Here is a 16,689-nt window from a genome sequence, read left to right as displayed (position 1 = left end):
ATACCAGTCCATCAACTCTAAGTCTGGCAAGCGTCAAGGCACAGTGTACAGCCAATTCATTTTTAAGATTTTCATTAGGGGGGGAAAGAAACCATATTCATGGGTGCGTATGCAGCTGTGATGTTTCATCTTGGAGGCTGGTATGGCGGTTCCTCTCCTGCGAGGACTTTGGAGGCGCGAAGATGAGGAGCGAGTACCCACCAAAGCCTTGGGTAACCTGCTGCTCTGAGGATGGAGCCGGTTAGACGGGAGTTTCTTCTGCCGTGATGAAACTGGGGGGTTTGGATTGCCTTCAGAAGAAGGGAGCATGGGCAAAGCAGATAAAGCAGCACCCTAAAGCTGAGGTGACATAATTTACCCGTTGATAGAGGTAAACGGCAGAAACTTAGCATTTGCGCCGTCAGAGGTGGTGAGCTCAGGCCTGGGTCCCCTCGCGAAGGGCTCCGGCATGGTCAGCCCATGGGGCCGTTCCCTGCAGAAGTTGTGGCTGCGGGCAACTGGCTGCTCCAGGCCTGCAAATAAATAAGTAAATACATTAGCTATAAAAAGTGAACGCGTTCCCAGGTGAATGAATTGCCTGTTTGAGCCCAAGCTCCCTTGTTGGTCTGGTCAAACGCGGTCTGGAGTCGGTGAGGGCTTTCCCTTTGCCTCCGCTCAAGGTTGGGCTCCTCCTTAACCTGAGGAAGGGCGAACCAAGCCGAAACAACTGAGTAGAGGAAAAATTACTTAAGAGAAGAAAAATTTTTTAACTCAGTTAGCTTTCTAGTTAATGGCTTCTATTGCTAAATCAGGACCAAAAGAGTTCAAGAGTATTGGAGCATGTGTTAGGCTGCACTTTTTTTCATTCATTTTCCTTAAGTTATAGTTCTGAAATAAGAAAGCAATACCAACAAATGGCCCCGTATGGCTGTGTTGTTGAATGGCATCTTTCTGATTGAAACTGCAGCTGGCATTTTTAGGGACCTTGTCTTAAACTTGTCTTTAATTTGATTTTTCAGCGTTTGGGGAGCTATTTTAACTTTTCATAATGAATCTATTTATTATTACATCTCATATAGCACTCTTCAACACTAATTTGTGTATTTAATGTGTCTTATGTAATCTTTAATTAACTCTTGGTTGGTGGTTGTTGTTGTTTTGGTATGATAACAGTGAATTTCCCGAGTTTGCTGTATTTAGAATCCTAAATATGTGAATGCGGAATGATTGTTTTGTGACTCACGGAGATAAACGCCTTCCAACGTGATGACTCTAGTGCTTGTCCATTTGCTTTAGAAAGCACTAAATAAATTAATGTATCATATACAAGGTGCAATTTTAGTTTGTGACTTCTTAATAAATAAATATATAAATAAATATATATATATTTTAAATCCTAAGTATAACCGCAGCTGACCTGGCTTATGTACTGTTTTGTGGTGGACTTTTTCAGATCCTTGTTGACGATGGTCGTCATTGGAGGTATAAATACTGAAGAATATGTCGTTCACAGAGAAGATGTTTGAAATCTGTTTCCTTTAGACAGCAAAAGTAAGTAAAATATCTGTGTTATGTATTTATATATGACTAATAAGTTAGATTATATTTTTCCTTCAAAAATAAAAGCCTGGTTTCACTTTTGAAAGTTTTAAGCTTTTTTAATAACTAACATGAAAAATAAGCTACATGAAAGCAGTTGGATATTTTTCCTTCTCTTAGTGATAAAAATATGAATCCTTGACTTGGTGATTCTGCATTTACTGTGGCAGTCCTTCTCCTTTCCGAGTTTTTTGTGATGGTTTGCATCATCTACGCGTGATGCTGCTCACGGCCGGGAATACCTTCTGGGTTGCAGTGCGAAGCGTGGTTAGTCACGGGGACTGCTACTTGAAAAGAGGAAAGTTAGGTGGAAAAGAAATAGCCGGCAACACAAAATAAAATACAGTGATCAGTCTCTTAAAGTTTTCTGTAGGATTTTGGAAATGTGACTTCATTTGAGTTAGGCGTTAATTAGAGACACGTCTCTGCTCATACTATTTATTTTGAGTATATGGACTCTGATCAGCAAAATACATGTCAGATACATGTCAGTATAGTTTCCTGTGTATTTTTTGTCTATTTATTATAAAACTAACTGTATAAAACACCTCAGGTAATATTGTGAGAAGACTATATCTGTTATGGAAATAGCTAATTTTCCCACTTATTATCTGCTGTTAAATTTACATGTGGCAATATCTGAAATTTAGCGATGATTACATGGCAGGAGATTTTTGGTTAGCTGTACAGCTCATCTATAAGCAAACCAATTACGACATAATTCCAGAATATAATTGAACTCCTAATGGGGCACTTTAATTCACTTGAAATCCTCATATTTGCCTTTCTCCATTTTAGCAGACAGGTCCAAAATGAGGGTACAGCTTGATTTTTTGAACTTCTGAATATAGCAACTATATTGTGGTCTTTCTGAAATAGTGTGTAAAATTCTTCTGAATGGCCTTCATTTCCTGAGGGAGTTACTTAGCTCCCAAAACCTGCATTTTGAACAACTCTCCTGAGCTGTTTATTGAAGAATAAAGCTCACCGTGTCGTTAGGGGGCCATGCCGCTGTCGATGCTCTTTCACCGGCAGCGCGAGGAAAGCTGGTCTGCTCAGTGCAAAGTTTGTGCAGCGTGCAGAGCTCATCGCCTCCCTTTACGCGTGTCTGGGCAGCTGGGATTTGCTGGGAAAAAGCTTGTTCTGCAGATCTTTGTTGCTGATTCCTCAAGCAGCATGAATTGGAAATCTTTGGAGCTCAGTAGCTAGCTCAGGCCAGGCCTGGTGGAGCAGCAGGTCTGCGATGTGCAAGATCCGGGTTCTGCCTCCCCCTTCTATATTACGAAAATAAAAGACCTTATTTATTTATTTAGTGTTTGTGATGCATTTGTGTTAGTGTCTGTTCAGTGTCTTTTGTACATAAGTAGGAGTTTTCCTGCAATAACACTTCTTCGCTTTGGGGTTTTTAGGTTTTTTTGGTGGGTTGTTCCCCCCACCCCAGCCCAAGTTTGACTGCGAGGACACTAAAACTTGACTGTTACTCTCGTACATTGCCACATGCAGTGGTCACTGGCAGATGTGTCTGAGCTAATGCAGCCCGAGTTTTATTAGGTTGTGGGTCATTCTAGGTTTTCTCAGCTCCCAAATAATTTTATAAGAGAAAAGCAGATGGGAAATAGTTAAAGAGTGCGGCATGCGTAACTGAATTACGTGACCTAAAATAAGGAAACAAAGAGTAGCCGTTTGTTTGAGCAAAGCTCAAATTAAGAAAGAAAAGAAGGTAGGCATGTTTTTTTCTTTTTTTCTTCTTTTTTCTTCTTTTTTCTTTTTTCTTCTTTTCTTTTTTTCTTTTTTCCTCTTTTTTCTTTTTTCCTCTTTTTTCTTTTTTCCTCTTTTTTCTTTTTTCCTCTTTTTTCTTTTTTCCTCTTTTTTCTTTTTTCCTCTTTTTTCTTTTTTCCTCTTTTTTCTTTTTTCCTCTTTTTTCTTTTTTCCTCTTTTTTCTTTTTTCCTCTTTTTTCTTTTTTCCTCTTTTTTCTTTTTTCCTCTTTTTTCTTTTTTCCTCTTTTTTCTTTTTTCCTCTTTTTTCTTTTTTCCTCTTTTTTCTTTTTTCCTCTTTTTTCTTTTTTCCTCTTTTTTCTTTTTTCCTCTTTTTTCTTTTTTCCTCTTTTTTCTTTTTTCCTCTTTTTTCTTTTTTCCTCTTTTTTCTTTTTTCCTCTTTTTTCTTTTTTCCTCTTTTTTCTTTTTTCCTCTTTTTTCTTTTTTCCTCTTTTTTCTTTTTTCCTCTTTTTTCTTTTTTCCTCTTTTTTCTTTTTTCCTCTTTTTTCCTTCCCACCACTCCAGAACAGAAAACTTTTTTCATTTAAAAGAAAACTTCTACTGAACTGAGAGGTTATTTACACCTGTGTCATGGTGAGGTTATATCTTTTTTGGCTGTTGTTGTCACTGTTTCCTGCAAGGATGGCCTTCTGAGTATGCTTTTAGTTGCTCCAAAATGGGGAACTCCCAAATTCGGATGAAGGAAAACTGGAGAATAAAAGTTTGCATTTGGGTTAAGAAGAACCCTTTTTTATATCTGAAAAACTGGTACGGGGATAGTCTGTCTTTGCGTAAGGTTAATGTTTAACTGTTTATTTCCTTAAAGTTTTAATATATGCGTGTGGGTAAACCTCAGAATGCTTCTGACTAAATCCAAAAAACATTTAGCCCTCATTCTCTGTAACTTGGCTCTGATTTTGCACTTTTTTTTGTCCGCCCATACTGAACTGTTCACAGCCGTGTAAGTATGTGCAGACACTGTTTCTATTCCATTTGATCTATTTTTAAATGTAGGGGCTTTTTGTATTTAATACGCATTACTGTGCCTGCACTCTAATACTTCAAAACCTTAGTGACCTTGGTTCACCTACTGGTACCTGCGTTATCATGCAGTCTTTAACTGTATGATAATATGCTGCTTTTCTCCAAAGAAGAAAATCCTTGACCAAATAGATGGCATTTAATCACTATGCGGCTATATAGTATTTTTAATTGTTCGTGGTTCCAGATCTTCTGTATTGTGCAATTTTCTATCTTTGCCCTGAAGACAGAGTTAGGAATTTGCTTGTGTGTTTTAGTATACCTTTTAACAACAGGTTTTCTCAAGACTTTGCAGCAAGACCCAGTCTGTGAAGCCCAAGATATTTTGCAGAAACATATTTGGCTCTATGAACTTTTCTTGCCACCTCTTTTGATGGGCAGCTGGGGTTTGCATGCTTTTACGGCACCGGCAGACCTGGGGTGCTCCCTCCGGGAACACTTTAATCAAGCTGATGAGCATGAACACTGCATTTTCTTATCTGTAAATGGAGATGCCCCTTATTGGTTCGTACCATTTATTCCAGCATGTGAAAGAAGCCAGAACTATACATTCCAAGTTCTCATAATTTGGGGTTTTTTTAGTCATGTAGAAGGATGCAAAAATATATTGGAGAAATATAGCATGAATAAAATAGGAAACTGGTTATGCAGGCGCAAGAAGGATAGGCGGTACTAACCTGTTTCACGTGTTTTATCTTTTTAAGTGGTACATGGAAAATTCTAGTGGCTAGGTGGAGTTTTAGACTGTGTGACCAAAGTGGCCGCGGTGGTCGGTCCTGCGTGCCGTCGCTGGCTGCGAGCCGCATGGGCTTGGGGAGCTCTCTGAGCCGCGTAATGCTGGTGATCGCGATGCGGTGCTGTACAAAATCGGGCCTCAGCCTATCCAAACTCCAGAATTTACAAGGCTGCTTGACTAAACCGAAGTCTATAATACAGGACTTGGCATTGCACACACAGTGCCTCTCTCGGTAGTTTGTCTCAGCGCTGTGCATTGCGCATGTTTTGCCGGGCGTTATCCTGGGAGCAGGAGCGCGGTTGCATCGTTTTGCTCCCCGGAGCTGTGTGCAGTCCAGATCGACACAACTTTTTCGTGATTGCTATTAAAACCGAGGAGTCCAGTTGTCTTTTCTGAGGCCCTGATGTATTTCTGGGAACAGTCAGTTCTCTGTCCCTCTCATCTTTTAATATGAAATGGTATTTGTTTTGTGAAAACCGAAGTTATTTTCTCTAATGCAAGATATAAACTAATTATGCTGCTTTAAATTTAATAACGGGAAGCCTACTTAACTCGAAAGCTACTTCTACAGAAATTATTTAAAGGATTTTGAAAAAAAGTGGAAGTTATACTTTCTATATCTCTACTCTCAGCCAAACTTTAGACTATGATTTAAATATAATAGGTTTTAGAGGCAAGTGTGTCCCTCAGCAAAAAATATTGTTGCCCTTTTGCTGAGTTATTCACGTTTCACAGGAACAAGAAGGGTGGGACTGACCTAAAAATACCCGTTTGGTTTGTTTGCTCTCAGTGGTCCCCGTTTGTTTTCCAGCTGATCAGTCTGGGAGATTTTTCAAATCAAACGTGGGCTGATGTTTTAAACTGCTTCTCGAAGCAGCTACTGGAAATAAATACTGCAAACTACAGGAGCTTTCTATTTTGGAAAATTGGGACAGAGAGCGCCCCAAAGAAAAGTAAATATTCCCACACATTTTTACTGTTACTAAATTAATCAAGCTTAGTGGTTTAATTGGAATTTCCAAGTTGAATGTTTAAATAATGTAAAAGTTTCTGATACAAAGGTAAATTGTTTATGTCCCTGTAAAATTAATAATTTTATAGCAAAACTGTTAAAATCCCTTTTTTTAAAACATTTTTCTTAATGAAAGAAAGCTAGATAGACATGTATGCAAAGCTTTTGAATTAATTGTCTAAGGATTGGCATCATATGATCACAGTAGCTTGTATGTCTGCAGAAGGGGTGTGTGTATTTGTTTTATTATTAATTCAGTCCATGATTTTGGAAAGTTCTAGGAATATCCATTTTCTTGTAATACATCAAGAGATTTCTGTGACAATTGAGCCAGGTCCTCTTTTGTTTTCTCTGCAAGACCTACTTGTCTAAAATACCAGATCATGGATCTACCATCGCTCTTTGTTAATTACAGGAAATATTTAAAGGAAAATGCATGCAGAATGCAGTATTTTAAACAGGATCATTCTTCTCTGTTGTAACAACAACCCAAATTCAGGTCTTTTAATTTGCTTTCATAATTCCATCTAATCAGACAATGTCCTGAAAAGAAACCTAAGGGTAGCTAATCTTAGAGAAAGACCCAAACAAGGAGGATTTCTCTGCCGCGGTCCTTTCTCGTTGGGCCAGTGGTTGGTGTGGGTACCACCAGCACCCAGCCGGGGCGGTGCCGAGCGAGCCTTGCAGATGTCTCCGGCTCTGCAAAGATGTTATCCCGCAAGGGCAACGGTGGGAAGGGATGAGCCCTCAGCGCTGCCACGGCTTTGCCGCAGCCCTGGTTGGAAGCTGCTGCGTTCAGCTTGGATCACTGCTCGTCATCCCGTCCTGACCTGGCCTCGGCCCGCTGGTCCCCGCAGGTTTCTGCGTAAGTGTAGGTTGTGGTCGGTGCAAGCTACCTGTCCCTTTAGTGTGCTCAAGAAATAAACACAGTGTTTTTAAACGTCTTGTTTAACAGTGAGGAGAATTAATCATATTAATCTAAGTGCTAATCTGGAGACAAAAGGCCAATGAAAAAAATTAATTAAAAAAAATCCAATGATTTTAAAAATAAAAATCTGTAGATCTGGGGTTACAGATGGAGAACCAGTTCAAAGTTATTCGTTACTTGCTGTTAGCAGCATGTACCTGCAACTTGCTTTACCTGCAATGAGAAGGAACAGCTTTCAAATGGTACGATCTCATTTTTGTTTTTATTTTATCTTCAAACAGTCATAACGGTTCAGAGTCTTAGCGGGCCTGTATCAGCATATTTCTCTTGAAGGAAGAAATGGATACCTGCAGCTCAGCCTCGGTAGATCTCAGAAACATCTTTGTTTCTTCACCTAGAAGGATCCCAGTTCAGTGAAACATTTTAAAATTACAACTAGTGATGCTTTTAATTTCAAAGTCATGCAGAATTTCTGAAGAGAAGAACCATTCTCCTCTGAAAACCTGTGATGAGACTCCATAGTTGTCATCCGACACAGGATTTTTTTTTTTTTCTCTCACATCCCTGAAAAACATTAATGAGATAAGATTTTCACCGAGATGTGTATGTAGTTGCCACAGTTTCCTTTAACTTAGTTTCCCAAGCTGAGATTACATCATTTCAAAGGCGTCTTTAAATTTGTTAAGGTTTTTATCTTCAGTGTATGAAAGGCAGTAGGTACAAGTCTGGGAGGGGAAAAAATACTTGAGCTCATGGAGAGAGTTGGTGAACTAAACTTTCTGTTTGTCAGGTATTGTGAATAATGAAAATACTTATTTTTAACCAACTTCTAAGTGTCTAAGTTCTTAATACAGAAACTAAAACTATTTAGGACATAGATCCCAGAATGAATTTTCAAAGTAACAGCCATGTATTTCAGATGCACATTGTTTAAATGCTAGAAAAAAGGGATACAATTATTTTTATATTATTGATAAATAAAATTAGAAATGTTCATTGTTGAACGTTATTTCTGATTTGAAAATAGTTTATGGGAAGGTAGATACATAGTAGAATTCTGATTTAATTGCTATTCTGGCCATTGGGAATGGGAAACGGAGCAGCATACCTGGACACAGTTTGAGACTGCGTACCTTCAATAAAAGGCAGAAAAAGAAAAACAGTATATAATAAAACCTCACATAGATAATTCTAATGCAGCTTTTTTCTTACTCTGCAAATTCTGTTGGAAGTTTCTGTACCTTCTTCTAATTTATACTTATAAGACATAAGGTATATATCTTTCTTTTTTCCCTTTAATCTTCTTCGTATGTCAAACACTTCAAGCGTTGGAGTGACAGAAAGCGACATTTGTATAGCATAGCTTCTGTAGGCACATGAGCAGCTGACAGTCGGCATAATGGCACCAGCAGTAGCCTGGCGCGTAGGTGGTCTGGGTGGAAGAGGCTCATTGTGCTGAATGAAGTCTCATATAGTAATTTCAATTTATATTGCGTTCTCATAGTATAGAAGAAAATATATACCCAAGACACATGAATACGTGATCTCTTCTCTTGAAGCAGCATTACATACTCTGAAAGCAAATTCAATGGATAGATACTGGAGGCTGAGGACACTAGTCCAAGTCCTGGCTTTTGCTGTAGGTGTGAAAGAGCACGGTGTCTTCCAGAGCGGCTTAGTACGCCGTTGTGTGCCGACCCACGCGACTGCTCCGCGCTGGATTAGGAACAACTCGGAACAAAGACGTTGAGTTTTTAGAAAGGAGAGAGTGCTTGGCCGCTGGTTGCTTGCCAACTTTCGGCTTCTTTATGGATTTGCAAACCCCAAATGTGTATTCAAGAGATCTTGGTTAAGTGAGTTAGTACTTTGTGTGTAGTGTGAAATTTCACAGCTGGAGAAAGTAAGAAAACTTTGCTTCGTTAAAGTTTAATGTTGGTATTTCCATCGACTTGCAGATGGTTAGATAACTGTTTACTCGCCGAAAAACCATGATGAATTCAACCTTCACTTGGATAATACCGGTATACTATTTTGTCTGTATGGAAGACTGATCAATGTGTCGTTTTACTCAAATATCATTCTCACTGTTATTACACCACTTAAAGTTTAAAAATCTTAGCAAACCATGTGGCTTGTCTGTGGTTGTTATATCAGCAGAAACTGCTGCATGTGCCTGGATCAGGTTAGTATTAAAATTGGTTGTGATCCCTGGAAAACAGTCACTTGGGACCAGTGATGCTGGAGAAGAGTACAGCTCTTCCTACAGAGGAGCGTTTTAAGATGCTTCATAAATTCGTTTGTATTATGAAACTGTAAACTCTGTATTTGCTAGTGCAGCAGATCAGCATATCACTGCTTTAGAATATGTTACTTAAAATATGCCACATTGCCAATATTCAACTGATTTTTTCCATCTGTCCTGAACAATATTAAGACTGTGGATAGCCCTGGTCCTTTATCTGCATACCTGTAGTTCTGTAGAAGTCGGTTCATTTTACGGTGTCATCTTTTAGAAAGAATTGGGACACCTTCCTCAGGATGATTCGAAACTTTGAAGTTGTATGCTTTTCAAGTGGCTTCCCAAACTCAGCTTTTACCTGCACGTTAAAGGTGGTGGGAGTACGCCCGTCTGATTAATACCCCTATTTTTGTGTAGTCTCTTTCCTTAAAAAAAGAGCAGAGCCTTGTATTCAGCACGTGAGCAGAATATTGATGTTTCATTTTGGCCGCACAAAGATCTTGTGAAATCACTGGGTTTTTTGCCCTGTTGGGACATAAGAAAGAGTTTTCTAGATTCTTCTTATCAAAATGGGTCACTGCTTTAGCAAGGTGTTTTTCAAAAATGGAGTAATGATAAATGTGGCAAAAAAGCTTGTAATTCCCAGTTTAACTAAAAAACAAATAAGGTAAATGTCCACTGTATCAACTAGAAATACTTCTTTTATAGAAGTGTGTGATGGTGGAAGTAGTGTGTTCTAGTTGAACGTAGTTATGTCTTCTATCTCCACTGCTTATTGTACTTTCCTGACCAAGGTAGGTCTTTTTTCTTCTGGGCATCTAATGGAGAGTGAGGGAAACCTAAAAAATTTGAAGGCCAGAAGGGACAATGTTGACTGTGTCGTCTGATTTCTACAACACACAGGCCACCACACCTTTTCCCAGAAAAAGGGGATTAGTTTGGATTGAAGTTTGCATTTTTGAAAGCTACCTGATCTTGTTTTGAAGCATGACATTAATAGAGAGCCCATCATTTCACCTAGAAAACTGTTTCTGTGTTTGATTACCTGTAATAGTAAGAAATTGCATATTATATAAAATTAATACTACTCTACCTTTCATCTAGACTCACTTAAATTCTTTCTCTTTGTTAATAGGTACTAAAATGTCTTTCATGATAGTATTGTTGCATGTTATTTTTCTTATAGTGGAATATACTTTTTTCATCTCAGTTGTACATCATTTAGCATTTTCCTGCATTATTTGCCAAAAAAAAGTGTGAATTTGGAAAAGTCTGTGAAAGCCATTTATTTTAAAATGATGCCCTAAACTCTGTGATAAGTAACGTAGTCTAGTACACTTTCACTATGGCTCTCTAGCATATAATAGATATATAGTGTACTGAGTTTGCAGCTATGTTACTGTCATGCCTCATTGCTTTATCCCCTAAATTGCTGATGAGAATGAAGGTGGTACATGTTAAATAGAATTTAGAGATTTGGGGAAGCCAAGAAATGAATTAAGGCTTCTGTTGCCCCAAATGTATGATTTAAAAAAAAAAAAAATCTGTGATAGGGAAAAAACACCTCGGTGTAAACGTAGAGACTGGGCCGTAAGCACAGACTTAGCCCAGAATCCCTTAGAGCTTTGGGTCCGGCACGGGCCATCCCTTACAGGTACAGAGCTCTTCTGAAAGCAAAGCTAAAGCCGTGAGTGACTTCTGGGCTCTGGTCAGGAGCGGGTCAGAGGGATTACGCTCGGGACTGGAAGGAAAGAAGGGTCTCTGTCTTCCTCCTCCACCATCAATTCCTCCATCCAGAACTAAGCATGTAAGATGCTAAAGCCAGTTTAGCCCCTGAGCCTAGGAACTGAGCTCCGTGGCCCTGCCGGCACGGGAACCGAAAGGAGGGGAGGCAGAGGGGGGACGCGGGGCTTTGGAGCAGGGCTCTGGTAGAGGAGAGCTACCGAAATCAGTCATTTGTAATACATTTCGTATTAAGCCTTAGCTTAGGTTCATGTTCATGTAATACTCAGGATAATGGGATGCATTCATTGAAGGGGAAGTGCAAAAGACTTACTGGACTGATGTGACAGTAAATTATTTTGTTTGGGTGGAAACAGAAACCTACAAAACGTAAATCTAGGATTGAACTGAATGTTTTGGTGTTGAACTAAAGGTGGTCATTTAGCGATGATTAAAAAGCGACTTTTAAAGTAGGTACGTTTGAGGATGCAGTCGGTGTTCATAAGCAATGGCTGAAGTCTGAATGAGATCCTGGCTCTGCTGAGATGGATGGCAGAACTGCAGAGGGGGTTTAGCTGTGGTCACGCAGTGCAGTGCTGCTTTGATTGAAGTGTGTTTCATTGCCAAATTCTAGATAGGCATCTCATTTGAGATACCTGCTCCTTCTTTTGGATTCGACACATTTTTAGGTATTTTCACAGCGTGTTTTGTAATACCAGCTCTAGGCTACAGACTCCATATCAGTTAAATTTTTCTTATCTGTCCCTGAACTCATCTAGTATTTTGTGCCATATAAAAACTATTTGTTGGCAACATTGTCTGAATGCTAAAGCTATGTCTGTCTTTCATTTCCATGACTCTTTTGCACTAATAAAAGGTAAATAAATAAATGAAGACTTCTAGGGAATATTGAAGATGTTTGTAATAAGCTTCTTTTGAGGGCACTTTCTAGAGAAAATAAATATGAATTTTGAGCAGACTCTTCCCTAACTTCTGCAACTTGGTGATCTATGTTCAACAAATTACTGGACTCAAGGTCTGGCCAGTGTAAATGGTGGGATAACCTCTGACACATCACGATTTGTCCAAATCTCTGTCATACGTCTCCGTCAGCTGCTGCTCGAGGCTCCCTTCGTGTCCGCTGGAGAGGACCTCTCCTGGCGCCTGGCCTTGCAGCTCCCACGCGACGTCGTGCCGGACTGCAGAGGCTGCCCTCAGGAGCTGAATCGCGTCTTTTCGTGTAGGTTCTGCTCCCTGCCATTGCGATCCAGTGCCGCCATGGAGGAATTTGTTTTACCTACCTCACCCTTAAATACAGCCGTGTTACTAATTATGCTGGCTGAGATCTTATAGTTTCAAATGCAGATGTTGGTGATCTCTAGAGCCTCGCACCTCATATACTTTTTACCTTTCTCGTTTCATACCTACTTACTATGCAGCGATGTGGCTAGCTCTCTTCCTAATTAGGTTGGTTTAATTTTTTTAGGACTCAGCGTTTGCTAGATGCCACACGCGATATCTTTGGAAATATTTTGACAGGAAGAGTAGACTTAAGGCCTTTGGCCAGTCCTTTTCAGGAATCAGGCTGTTTCTTCATCTGTTGTTGTTCTAGTGATTCATGTGTACAAGTCCAAAAATGGCTTTAGACTTTTTGGATGCCGGAGGAGAACTTTCCTGCCTGACTGTTACTTTACTCTATTAATTCACTGTAATCCTAACTGGTGCCAAAAAATCTCTCTGACTCATCCGTAGAGGAGCTGCATTCCGTGTGAAGTGCTGCTCGGACGTTTCGCTGGCGTGCTGACGAGTGTAGCGCTTGGTGGTGGGACGTTGACAGACAGTGCTTTGGGGCTGGAGGTCTCCGCGGCAGGGCATGGTTCTGCATGCTTGGAGGTCCCCGGCTGTGCCGAGCTTGTGGATGGAAACTGCATCCATGTTAGTGTGTGTGTCAGCCTTGCGAGGTGTCAGTGTTTGTCCCATGGGAGGTAAAATAGAAAATCACAGCTGCATTTGCTTATTTTAACTTAAAAAGTTTGGGAAAACGTGTAATTAAGTGCTTACAAGCTACCGATTCTTGCAGAAATATGTACTTTTTTACCTCCTACCTGTACCAGCGATTATTACCTGGTGGCAAATACCAAGCGTGGCTGGGAGAGCATAGCATTTCCTCCGCCTCCGTGGCTCGTGCAGCCTTACAGTGTTAAACTGAGCTGAAGGAAGAAGCGTAACGTCCTGGCGACCCACCCCGAGGTAGCTGCCGGGGGCCCCGGGGCGCGCGGGAAGGCTGGAGAAGGCGGGAGGATGCCGCAGCCGGGCTGCGGGACCCCGAGCGACGCCCGCCTGGTGTGAACGCAGCATGGTTCAGTTCTGCATAACACCTGGTAATTGCTGATGACTAAGTTAGAAAAAATAGACTTTCGGCTCATTTTGCACAGTTTGAAGAAATGTTTCCTGCGCTGGAGGAGGTGGGGCTGGCTGCAGGGAGAGTGGGAGGAGGAAGCATGGGGCTTCGCTAAGGAGCACAGAGCAGTCTGGTGTGTTATATAGGTGCTTTTAAAAGACATTACCGTACCATTGCGTGCCGTGGCTTCGTGTTGCGCTCATGATTCCATCATGCTTTTTCATTTTGTAAACTATTAAGCTTAACATGTTTCTGTTTAAATAAACTTAATACTGCAGAAAGCTGTCTGATAGGTGTTGGTAAGCACCTTAACACCAGTATCACTTTTTGTCTGACAAATGAAAGAGCATGGTTAGTGCTGCTGTTCAAACCCAGAGAGGACAAAAACAAATCAGATGTCTGTTCCCTTTCCTCCCTTCTGAAAAACAAAAACTGCACCAAAACAGAGTTACGCTGTACCCCTAGCATTTCCTTATTAAGTCCAAAAACATATATCAACTACTTAATGCAACAAAACAGAGGAAATTAATATATAATTTGATAATTAGAAAACAAAAAGCCTCTGCTGAATAGCGTAGGGCATATCGGGTTGCACACACAGGCAAAGACCAAGCCCCGTGTCTGGGTGCCGTGTCCTCGACGCGGTCCCCTGGCTTGCTCTGCTGTCCTGAGGTGTATGGAAGTGCCTGGAAATGCTCTGCCCGTCCTCGGAGCGGTGAAGGAGCTGTGAGGCTGGGATGGATCCGTATATCCTGTGTTTGCAATCAAGTCTCAAGATAAGGATTCTTCTGCAAGAATGATTTTGGGGGCATTAGGCATCTGTGGCTTAAGAGCTGATCTCTGTCATATCCCAAATCCCAAAGAGAGAGAGAGAACTGTATTGTAAAGGTTCAGACCTGAGCAATGACCTGTGAGCTCTTAAATTTTCAGTCGGGGGGGTGTGGAGAAAGGAGGAAAAGAGGTAATCAAATCTAGTCTACTTTCCAGTATGAAAAGCAGCTAGAAAACCCAACTGTCCTGCCGTGCCCCTAAAAGGAATATTCTGCTTTTCTGCGGAGGAGTCTCTGGAGTATCTGTGCCTGTGGTGGAGCTGGGACGCAAAGGAGCGAAGGCACTCCTTCCATCGCTTTCAATGAGTTGTCAGAGAGAAAAATGTCTATATTTTGGTATATATTTGAAAAAGAAAATGAGCCTTGCTCAAGGATGCTGGAAGTCAAACAATTAATAGTACCAGAAATCTTTGTGGCTACCCTCTTGTAGATCTTGCTAAATTAGAGAGAACATATCAATTTTAAGTCAGCTGTCCCAGGAAATGAGCACTGTTTTTAAATGTGTGCAAAATGAAAGCAATCTGTGCCAGAGCTCCCCGTGCCAATGCCAGCTGAAAAGAGAAAAGAGGGGAAAAAATCCCACTGATAGGTTTCTAGGTTGATAACTGTGCTTAAGTGCTATACTTCAGAATAATTTTTTCTTTGATGTAGCGTTACATAGAGTAACTGCTATATACAGTGCGTTTGCAGTAATACAGAATATCTCAAATCCTGAATTGCTTGCTCAGCTTGCAGTGTTGTACTTGCTAAAATACAACCTGACGCGATGGACTGCTGTTCAGCTTAACCTGGGATGGTTCCATGAATGCCAAATAACTTAATGCTGGGGACATTCAGAATAGGTGCAAAACCTGATGTCAATAAATGTGACCCCAACTGTATCGCAGTATAGCATATTAAAGTGTGTTGCTATAGTTCCAAGATGCTTCGTCATGGATTGAGGTTTAGAAAAAGGTACTCTATGACCTTGAATAATTAAAAACAAAAAAAGCCCTCTACCCCTTCATGCTTGCATAGAGCAGGTATTTTCAGCTTTCCGACTTGTGAGTGCCCAGGCTACTGTTCACCGTAGGGTTGCAGCAAGTTTACTGTTTGCAGTAGGATTTTGTATTTGGATTAAAACAACGGGTAAAACTGATAAAGGAGAAAGGATAGGTTACTGTGTGCAATCAAATTAAGTCTACCTCAAAATGCCTTAATTGCATCAAGTGGGAAGAAATACCAATATAAGGTAATTTGTGTGTGGCTGTAACAGTAGTTCTTGCTGATAGGAAGAAGACCGGGTTGCAGTATGATTGTTGTGCAGGTCAACTCATGGGTTTTTATTTACTTGTATTCTTTGGAAGAATAAACCAAAAGTTTGCTTAAAGAAGCTTGTTTTAGACCTGCTGCCTAAAATAACTTGCACCTGCCTGAAGAGAAGCTATATTGATGGGCTGGCCTGCAGCAGGTGGAGACGGTTGTTCTGAGCGTTTCTGTTTACTACAGGTTTGTGCATGTTTTAGGGTAAATTCTTCGCTTGGGCAAATCTACACTGCTTCGCCTTCCTCGGGTGGCTGAGCCCCTTATGCTCGGTGAGGGGCTAGCTAGCTAAGTAGTTCTGAATTTGATAGATTAGCAGGGGATATGTTTGTTGTTCAAAAAATACGCAATTCAGAAGTCTGCATCTGGTTTGCGTTGACTATTTGAAACTCTGCTTTATAATGACCTCACTACTTGAGTTTGTAGGAGTCTTACTTTTCTGGTAATGTCCATTTGCCATGGCATGTCTTAGTTAGACATTTTATATTATAATGACACATTTGGATGCTAATTTTAATAGCGATTGTGTTAGTACTTCAAAAGTATTTCTGGCTTATTTTCTATATCTCTTCTTAAAGTCTTGTTTTGTATGTAAGGTGAGTCACGGCCTCTAGCATTGAAACTTCTGGATGAGATATATGTTACTAAAAGTATTCCAGAAATAGCTGTCAAAAAGATTGTAGCTGCTGGAATTAAGGAAAGAATTGCACGCTGTTACTCATACCTGCTAACTCGTAATGGCCAAAAGACTATATTGACAAATTCTTCATTTAAAATGTTGGGAAGCTACTAGAAATTATGGGTGCTGTAAAGCAGAAAACTCTTCAGTTATGAAGAAAGTTAGGGTGTAATTTTACTTGAACTTTGGCCAACGTTTTTACGGTTGTTTTCTTTCCTGGCCGCGGTTCCCGCATCCGTGCCCTTCCTTCGGCTTCCGCGGGGCCGCAAGCCGGAGGGCGTCCCCGGCCACGGGGGACCCGTCCTGGTGTGGAGGTTTGGGTTCTTCTCTGGTCCCTTCCTCACCCAGCGAGGTTAAATAACCGAGTTGCTTGTACAGGTCACCGAGAGCTGTGCTAGAGGAGGGAAAAGGCGGCTCAGGGATGGGAACGATAAATGAAGCCGTGGCTGACGCCATCTGCTTTGTA

At 40.7% G+C, this 16,689-nt stretch overlaps 1 protein-coding gene across 6 annotated transcripts in view; it reads left to right on the top strand.

Moving 5' to 3' along the window:
- MBD5 (methyl-CpG binding domain protein 5) overlaps positions 1–16,689 on the top strand; it is a 138,222-nt gene that overhangs the window by 47,466 nt on the left and 74,067 nt on the right. For all 6 annotated transcript variants that reach the window (XM_064514570.1, XM_064514569.1, XM_064514568.1 and 3 more), the window contains exon 2: positions 1,433–1,530. The gene's annotated coding sequence lies outside the window, so the exon portion shown is untranslated. The remainder of the gene's footprint in view (positions 1–1,432; positions 1,531–16,689) is intronic.

Source organism: Dromaius novaehollandiae, chromosome 7 (genome assembly GCF_036370855.1).
Source record: "Dromaius novaehollandiae isolate bDroNov1 chromosome 7, bDroNov1.hap1, whole genome shotgun sequence".
Classification (NCBI taxonomy): domain Eukaryota; kingdom Metazoa; phylum Chordata; class Aves; order Casuariiformes; family Dromaiidae; genus Dromaius; species Dromaius novaehollandiae.
Note: the sequence above shows the minus strand (reverse complement) of the source record. Positions and strands in the feature narration are given on the sequence as shown.